The sequence below is a fragment of the Sinocyclocheilus grahami genome, unplaced genomic scaffold, assembly GCF_001515645.1.
Source record: "Sinocyclocheilus grahami isolate Dianchi unplaced genomic scaffold, SAMN03320097.WGS_v1.1 scaffold122.1, whole genome shotgun sequence".
Classification (NCBI taxonomy): Eukaryota; Metazoa; Chordata; class Actinopteri; order Cypriniformes; family Cyprinidae; genus Sinocyclocheilus; species Sinocyclocheilus grahami.
The window spans coordinates 1569435-1578626 of record NW_015505301.1 but is presented as its reverse complement, the minus strand read 5'-3'; positions in this window follow the sequence as shown (position 1 = coordinate 1578626).

The window sequence follows — 9192 nt, the reverse complement described above, 5'->3', positions numbered from 1 at the left end:
TGTATATAGAAATACTGGAAATATCATAGTGTATATGGTGGGGGCCTTCAAGTCAAAAGCGTTTTAGCATTATAGGAACTAGTAACCAATGGTGTCCAATGTCCAATAGTTTATCAAATGCAGTACAATAGATATTGTTCATGAATTTAGTTGATGCAATTGTTCATAATATTGTTAATGAATTTTCCATATTCGTACTTATATATACATTGGTGGTCAAATGTTTACATTAATTAAATTCCCATCAAATATTTTATGTTTTAAAAGAAGTCTCTTATGCTCACGAAAGCTACATTTATTTGATCAAAATACAGTAAAAACAGTAATATTTTTACTCCTGTGATGCAAAGCTGAATTTTCAGCAGCCATTACTCCGGTCTTCACTATTTTGTGATTTTTTTTTCAGGATTCTTTGATAAATAGAAACAGCCTTTACTGAAAATATAAATATTGTAACATTATAAACTTTATAAATGTTTTTACTATCACCTTTGATAAATGTAATGCATATTTGCTGAATAAAAGCATTGATTTCCTGCAGTAATAACTGCTGAAAATTCAGCTTTGCATCACAGGAATAAATTACATTTAAAATGTATTGCAATAGAAAGCATTTATTTTAAATTGTAATACTATTTCACAAAATTAGTATTTTTACTGTATTTTTGAGCACATAAATGCAGCCATCACTCTTAAAAATAAAAGTGCTTCAAAAGGTTCTTCAAGCGATGCCATAGAAGAACCATTTTTTGTTCCACAAAGAACCATTCAGTCAAAGGTTCTTTAAAGAACCATCTCTTTCTTACCTTTTTATAATCTGAAGAACCTTCTTTCGCCACAAAGAACCTTTTATGAAACAGAAAGGTTCTTTATGGATCCATTTAGACAAAAAAGGTTCTTAAATGGCATGTGAAGCACCTTTATTTTTAAGAGTGTTGGTGAGCATAAGAGACTTAAAAAAATTAAAAAAATTGTAATGTTTCCAAACTGTATATTTAATAAAGCATATATTTATGGAAGTTATAGTTTTTTCTATATTTTTATATTAATATAAATATAGTTTAATATAATGTACATATTATTTTCTTTATTCTGTGAATATGTTCTGTTTAACCGTGCTGTCGACAATTCAGTTGATTGCTATTGTAAAAAAGTTATAGAAGATTCATAGTGTGCCATTTATCTGACATTGCCAGCTGGACACTCTCAGATAAGGGACATTTTAATGGCTCTGGGAGGCACTGCAGTTTAATAATTAGATCTAAAGGTGACTTTTGGTTTTACTGCGAGGGTGGGCCTGCGTATGTGCTAAAGGGGAGAGGCAGTTTTCACTTAATCTCACCGGGAGAAAAAGCCACTGAAAACCAATAGATTAGATTGCAAATTAAGATCGCAATCTGGGTGCTCTCAAGCAAGGATGGAGATGAAATCGATAGGTCTCATACCGGGTCAAAGAACAATTCAGAGGGAACCTATTAAAACGGCAGAAAGTGAGGGGAAAAGCACATTTCCATTGCATCAGCGTGTGCAAAACCAGTACGATAAGCAATGAATAAATTATTGCATGCTTTACTGCAAGGTCAGCTGGGTGGCATGTCTTCTCCCATGGCGCTACGTCCCACGCTAGGAAGAACATACCCACACGCGGGTCAAAGTCTTCAACCTTCCTTGTACAGCGCACACATACACATACACTAAAACCGATTCTTCTTAAACTTTTTATTTCATAAGGCTTGTTCATCCTGGGCTGGATAATGATTCTACACCAGGACGTTGTGCTTAACCTCTGCCTGGGCTCTGCATGTGGGAAGCTGCTCGCTATGAGATGAGCACCTTCTTTAACATTGAAAATGAAGTGAATCTAGCATTGAAACACGTCCTGTGTAAGGCCTGGCCAATCAATCTAATCTCTCATCAAGATTTTTCCTTGCATACTAGTGATTATTTATGTGATAAAAGGGGTAATAACACGATGCCCACAACGCCGGACTGTGCAACTTGTGAGAGGCTGTAAATTTTCCTAAAATATAACCGCGTTCATTATTTATAATGTGCTGAGGAGGCATGTTTTGGGCATTATTTATATACAAGCTCTTTTCAGATTTGTGTCAGCATTTTGTTTCAAGCTTGATCTTTTAAAAATATGAAGGTCGTGTTGTTATGTTGACTCCTTTTGGGTTTTAACCAGAGCCAGTTATCTTCAGACATTTCATCTTTGTTTTTGTTTTTTATTTTGCCAAGTGCCATAATGAAATGTGTCAGGACTTTTCCTTGAGAAGTTAATCTGATGTATTTTTGTTGCCTGTCATCTTTTATGCAGATGTTAAGGAGCCAACCAGTGTGTTTATGAGCTCATGCAGTAATTTCAAAGAGTGCACAGATGGAACATACTCACAGTGTCCGCACTGAGTCAGCACTGAGAAACTGTACTTATTTTTGATCTAGGGCATTTTTGAAATGCAAATAGGACTTTTCATGCACAGAAGAGCTTCATGGGACCACAAAAATATACTTTAAAGCCTATGTTATTCTGAATGTAAAATATTATTTTTTATTTTAAACCTCAAGCTCTTCTACTCTCATTAAATTGCTTGTTAAAATATGTCCACAAGGTGGAGATGTGCTCATTAGCTATTAGCTGTTCGCTAGCCAAATGGAAACACAAACCCTTTCAACTGATTTTATTATTCATAGCTTAAAGGTTAATAATACTAGGGCCTGCCTGTGGGTTTGTATGGGAAAATCATGAAAATTGCCCCACCAAACTGTCATAACATAAAAAGATGCATAGAACCACTGCAATCTATCTATCTATCTATCTATCTATCTATCTATCTATCTATCTATCTATCTATCTATCTATCTATCTATCTATCTATCTATCTATCTATCTATCTATCTATATATATAAATTGACAGTATAGACATTTATCATATTATAGCAAATTTCTACTTTGAAAAAAATGCTGTTTTTTTCTTCTATTCATCAAAAAATCCTGAAAGAACATTTATTAGTTTCCATAAAAATATTAAAGGGATAGTTCACCCAAAAATGAAAATTCTGTCATTAATTACTCACCCTCATGTCATTTCAAACCCGTAAGACCTTCATTCATCTTTGGAACACAAATTAAGATATTTTTGATGGAATCTGAGAGCTGTCTGACCTTCCCATAGACAGCAATACAACTGAAATGTTCTCAAGTCCAGAAACGTAGCAAGGAGATCTGTAAAATAATCGATGTGACATCAGGGGTTCAACCGTAATTGAAAAAGAAAAAAAACGACTTTATTCAACAATTCGTCTCCTCCGCATCACCCTGGTGCCATTTTGGAGAGTATCAGCTGGACGTAAACAACGTATGCTGTTCTGTGTCAGCTGTGTCACACCGGATCTGCTACATGGTGCATGGTGCTACAGGGTGACGCGCAGGAGACAAATTGTTGAATAAAGTTTTTTTTTTTGTGCACAAAAAATATTCTCGTAGCTTCGTAAAATTATGGTTGAACCCCTGATGTCACATGGATTATTTTACAGATCTTCTTGCTACGTTTCTGGACTTGGGAACATTTCAGTTGTATTGCTGTCTATGGGAAGGTCAGACAGCTCTCAGATTCCATCAAAAATATCTTAATTTGTGTTCCGAAGATGAACAAAGGTCTTACGGGTTTGAAACGACATGACGGTGAGTAATTAATGACAGCATTTTCATTTTTGGGTGAACTAACCCTTAAAGAATCACAACTATTTTTAACATTGATAATAATAAGAATCTTGAGCAGCAAATCAACATATTAGAATAATTTCTGAAGGATCATGTGACATAATGACTGGAGTAATGACTGCTGAAAACGGAGTAATAAAATATATTAAAATAGAAAACAGCTATTTTTAATTGTAGTAATTTTTCACAATATTAGTATTTTAACAGTATTTTTAATCAAATAATTGCAACATTGGTAAGCATAAGAGACTGTCAAAAACATTTTAAAAATCTTACCAACGTTTAACTTTGTGCTTAAATTGAATTTTGTGCTAACAAATGTTCATAGTTAGTATAAATCAGGTACAATAATGTGGAAAACAAACATCTACAGAACAAATTCCTTTTCAGGTTAATTTCAACCAATTAACAACAGTTGTCACAACTAACTGCTTACGTCATTGTAGATTATGTGATTGTCACATTTTACTCAAATTTCTGGTGTATCACGGATCTAGTCAACGTCCTACAGTATATCACCTACAGTATACAAAGGTCCAGCCATGTTTAATACAATTTCATTGCCATTCCTGCATGATTTCAGTTCAGTTGCTTCTCAGCACACTGACCACACATAGAGGATTGCACAGCTATATGATTTTCCTGTAGAACGAGAGAGAAAAACTAGTCAGCTTCAATCAGCGACGTGTACAGAAAGCCTGCGGAGTGTTTTTCTATCCAATTGCAATCCAATGTCATGAAACTGTACACCACACTCCTTATTATAAAGCCTGAAAGGAATCATAAGCTTAAATGCACTCATGACCTCTAGTATTGACCTCTATGAGTGGCTCTGTATGGGAGGAAGATGCCTTTCATTACTCGGCGCACTTGACAGCGATGCATCTCGAGCTGGTCCATTCATACCTTTCCTGCCAAATAAAGCAGAGCATTAAGTGTGCAGAGGTTATATGGCCTCTAACGCTACTAAAAGTCCCACTGTCAGTTGATTTTTCTCAGTAAGTGGCTTGGGATAGAGTAAAGGAGACAGATGGTGGTGTGCCTGAAAATAAGATTAAAGTGGGTTAAAGGGGTTTGAGACAATTGAACAAACGCTCTCAATGAAAGACCTAACCTATGCTCGAATTGATTCTGCTTGATTGGATTCAATTAATTGGCAAAATATGCGTTAGTATATTAAAATGATCACTCGTGCATGCATTTGTAATGCGCTTAACCTGTCTGAGCTTTTCTCAGTTGCGTTTTTGCAGCTACATCAGTAAGTACAGATCTACGGATAATTAAGAGGACTTAGAGCTCAAAGGTTCTGGCTGACATAATGGAATATCCTCCTTAAACTGCTAGTTGTCACGCACAGAGAGCTTAAGAGATTCAGCTGAAAGACAATGAAAAACGGTACTCACAATGCTAATCCTGTAGATTTTACAAAGGCCTTGCAAAATAGCAAAATATGAAAGCACATACATTTCCATGACTTATTGTCATGAAGAGTCACATACGGAAGTGAATGGAATATGTACTTGAAATAATATAATTACTTTTGGGTAATATCATTTAAAAATAAAATTAAATAAATAAATAGATAAATAAATAAATAAATACATACACACATATATAACCAAAGTTCTGGCATGAAACTCTAGATGGCGCAGTCTGATAGGTCTAACTCAATCTGACATATTGACATCATTATCTTTAGGCACAGCTGATTGGCTCTCTCCTGTATCATCAGCCTATGAGCTCGCTGCTCAACATTCAAATACCTGGCTAGTGTTTGCTGTAGCAGTAGCAGCGTACTTCAGAATCTCTCCACCTTCCCCAGCTCCACCTGTATAGTTCTGCTACGGGGTGATCATGCATGCTATGGGGGTTATTTATATATGTGACCCCGGACCACAAAACCAGTCTTAAGTAGCATATTTCATGAGTTCACACTTACATATGCGTGCTGGGAGGGCTCTGAAGTTGGAATTTTGCCCTGAACGCAGAGTATTTTGCCCCCCCCCCTTACAGGTTAGGATAGGATAGGAATAGTTGTAAGTATGGAGATGGGTTGGTGGAGGGATGCTGGAAAACTGTCAAGGAACAGATAGGTCTGCTGTGTATATATACACCTCTTATCTGGTTAATTAGGTTGATTACTGATTGTGCTCCTCTAGTGTTAATTAGGTTAAAGGGGTGGTTCATTGCGATTTGCGATGTGTGTAATGTTGCTGTTTGAGCATAAACAATATCTGCAAAGTTACGAAGCTGAAAGTTCAATTCAAACGGAGATATCGTCTTTTAAAATTCTGGCAGTTTAATGCCTACAAAAACGGCTGATAGGGACAACAACAAGTTACTTCCCGTGTTCATGACATCACAAACCCAGATAAACTCCACCCTCTGGAAAAGGTAGCAAAGGGGGCAAGTCCATGCTGCGCTGCTTTAGAGAAGAGGAAGAGAAAACTAGAGGTGCACATAAAAATCGATTAGAATCTAAATAAAGAATCGACAGCGATTCTGTCTTCTAACGATTCTAATGGATTCACAAGTTTCAAAATCAATGTTCTAAAGCAGCGATTCTTAATACTGTTCCTCGCGTCCCCCTGTTCTGCACACACTGTGTCTCTCTCGCTCTCGCTCATTCAGCTCAGCTCCAACAATGAACTGTTCCAATTATACACTTATTTTCACATAGCTATGAAAAGCATTATACATGGACGTGTGTGCAGTTGCCGTACTGTATTAAAGCTTTAATCAGGATAAAACAGTATATTAAAAGCTAACATAAGCAGTAGCATTTACAAATAACAGCATATCTAAAAGTATGAGACAACAACAAACAAAAAACATAGGCCTACCATTAAAAGCCGTGCTTGTACAGGTTCTGCACGATCCTCTTCAATAATATCCTCATGCCGCTGAGGTGCGGTGAGGGGCGGGACGATTAGATGCGCACTAGAGGCGGTTTAGCCAATCACAACACACTGGGGTAGCTAACCAATCAGAGCCCATCACCTATTTCTGAGGGCGGGGCTTCATAAAAACAGGAAAAGATCAGCCCGTTTCTCAGAGAAGTGACAGAGCGGTGTGGAATAAAAGTAAATTATGTGAAAAATAATGCGTTTTTTTAAAAACGAAGCATTAACACATGTTAGACTGCACCCCATAAACACAATCAAGCCTAGAAAAAAAAAGTGATCCACCCCTTTAATTATCTGAACGTGCTCCTCCCGAACTTTGTCAATAAAACATAATTTGTACCAATAGCCAAAAATACATTGTATGAGTCAAAATAATTGATTAAAATAATCATTTAAATATTAAGTACAGATCATGTTTCATTAAGATATTTTGTAAATTTCCTACCATAAATATATAAAAACTTTACTTTTGATTAGTAATATGCATTTCTTTAGACCTTCATTTGGACAACTTTAAAGGCGATTTTCTCAGTATTTAAAAAAAAAATTTTGCACCCTCAGATTCCTGATTCAAATAATTGTATCTCGAACAGATATTGTCCTATCCTAACAAATCACACATCAATGGAAAGCTTATTTATTGACCGGTTGTGTGGTCCAGGGTCACATATGTTATGTGCAGCAGCAGTATTTCTTACATGCTCACAGCAGCATGTTGTGGATGTATTGGCAGTAGCAAGTCTCGGTACTTGCTCTGCCGCAGCAGCATAGCAGATCTATTCTGCAAAGACCAAACACATTAACATCGTCATATACATTACCATGCCAATCCCTCTGAGAGTTGTCATGTCATATATACTGTAGTTGTCATATACAGTATATATATAATATATAACTTTTTATCCTTTAAATTATTTAGTGTACTTTAAAAAGTAGAATTGGATTAACTGCATAATAAATTACAATTTAAATCAATATATTTTAAAATGTTCTTCTGTAGGCTTTTATGAAATACAATTCCAGAACATTATTTCATAGCATATAGTGAATTATCCAGAAGGTTTTTGCTAATGGAAATGACAAGAGAAAAGGAACATTCTCATGCAGTTTTGAAAATGTATTATTTTCATAATAAGTAGTATTTGTAGTATGCATTATTAAGTGTTTATTACTGACAAAAAGACATACATAAATGTCATGGAATATTATCCATGTATCTGTCCAGTCCTCTACAAGCAGTTGAATTTAGGGGGGGGGGGGATTAATATAATTTAAAACTATTAATTTTACTACATGGAGAACATAGGAATTGGAAAATATGCTAAAACAAATCCATAATTGTACACAAGATACCCATTACACATCTTATCATAGACATACTGTACTTTTAAATCTTTCTTTTCACCTTAATGTCATACATGCAGGACTTAAACTGACCGTTAATGTCCATGTAAACTGAGTAAAAATGTCAGATATTCTCATATCATTAATATTAAGGCCTACCCAGCAGTCAGATAATGGACTGACCTTTGTTGAAAGGAAGAACATCCCTTGCTGTGGACTGATAAGGCTTCTTATGTGAAGAGCTGGAAAAAAAGTCAATAATAAAATTAGTACCACTAGAATACGTACATTTATCTATTTATTTATTCATTTATTAATTTATTGGTTTATTTAGATATATATTCTACAAAAATAATGATTCCAGCCAGAAGAAGCTGAAAAATATGCATTGTACAGAGTACAGCATATGCTAATTTGCATCTCGAGTCTGATCAGCCACACCTTTAATTCCTGAGACCTTGCATCCTCATATGAGGACATTATATTTTAGTGAATTTCTCTGAGACTATACATGCCACAGTTTTAATGCCATAGCCACATGCTACAGTCTGGATGTCCTGTACAGAGCACATTCAGGGCTTTTCAGAGATACTAAATGTTTGGATGTTTCACCATGACCACTCCCTGTCCTTAGTCTTTTAAAAATGTCTGATATTAATTTAGTGTCACTCTTATGGAAATATGATAATATTTTGTAATTATCATTTAAATCTGACTAATTTTTAAACTATGTGTCATAAATCAACATCTCAGGAAAATGTTATGGGGTTTCAAAGCAAAATATGACTTTCTGTTATGAAACAGGACGTTGATTTCATACATGTCCTCATATGAGGACACTGGGACTAAAAGCATGTTTATTACGCATTTTGGGAGACACAACAAATGAATAGGGAAATAAATTATATTTCAATATTCTATGAAACATTATATATTATTATGAAAATCTTGTCAATTATTACTCCCATTATTACACTTCTTCTTTCATTACACGTTGCCCCAAAAACACATTCATATGCAAATTAGATTTAGTTTATATATACATTATACAGTACAGGTGCATCTAAATAAACTTGAATGTCATGGAAAAGTTCATTTATTTCAGTCATTCAACTCAAATTGTGAAACTCGTGTATTAAATAAATTCAATGCACACAGACTGAAGTAGTTTAAGTCTTTGGTTCTTTTAATTGTGATGATTTTGGCTCACATTTAAC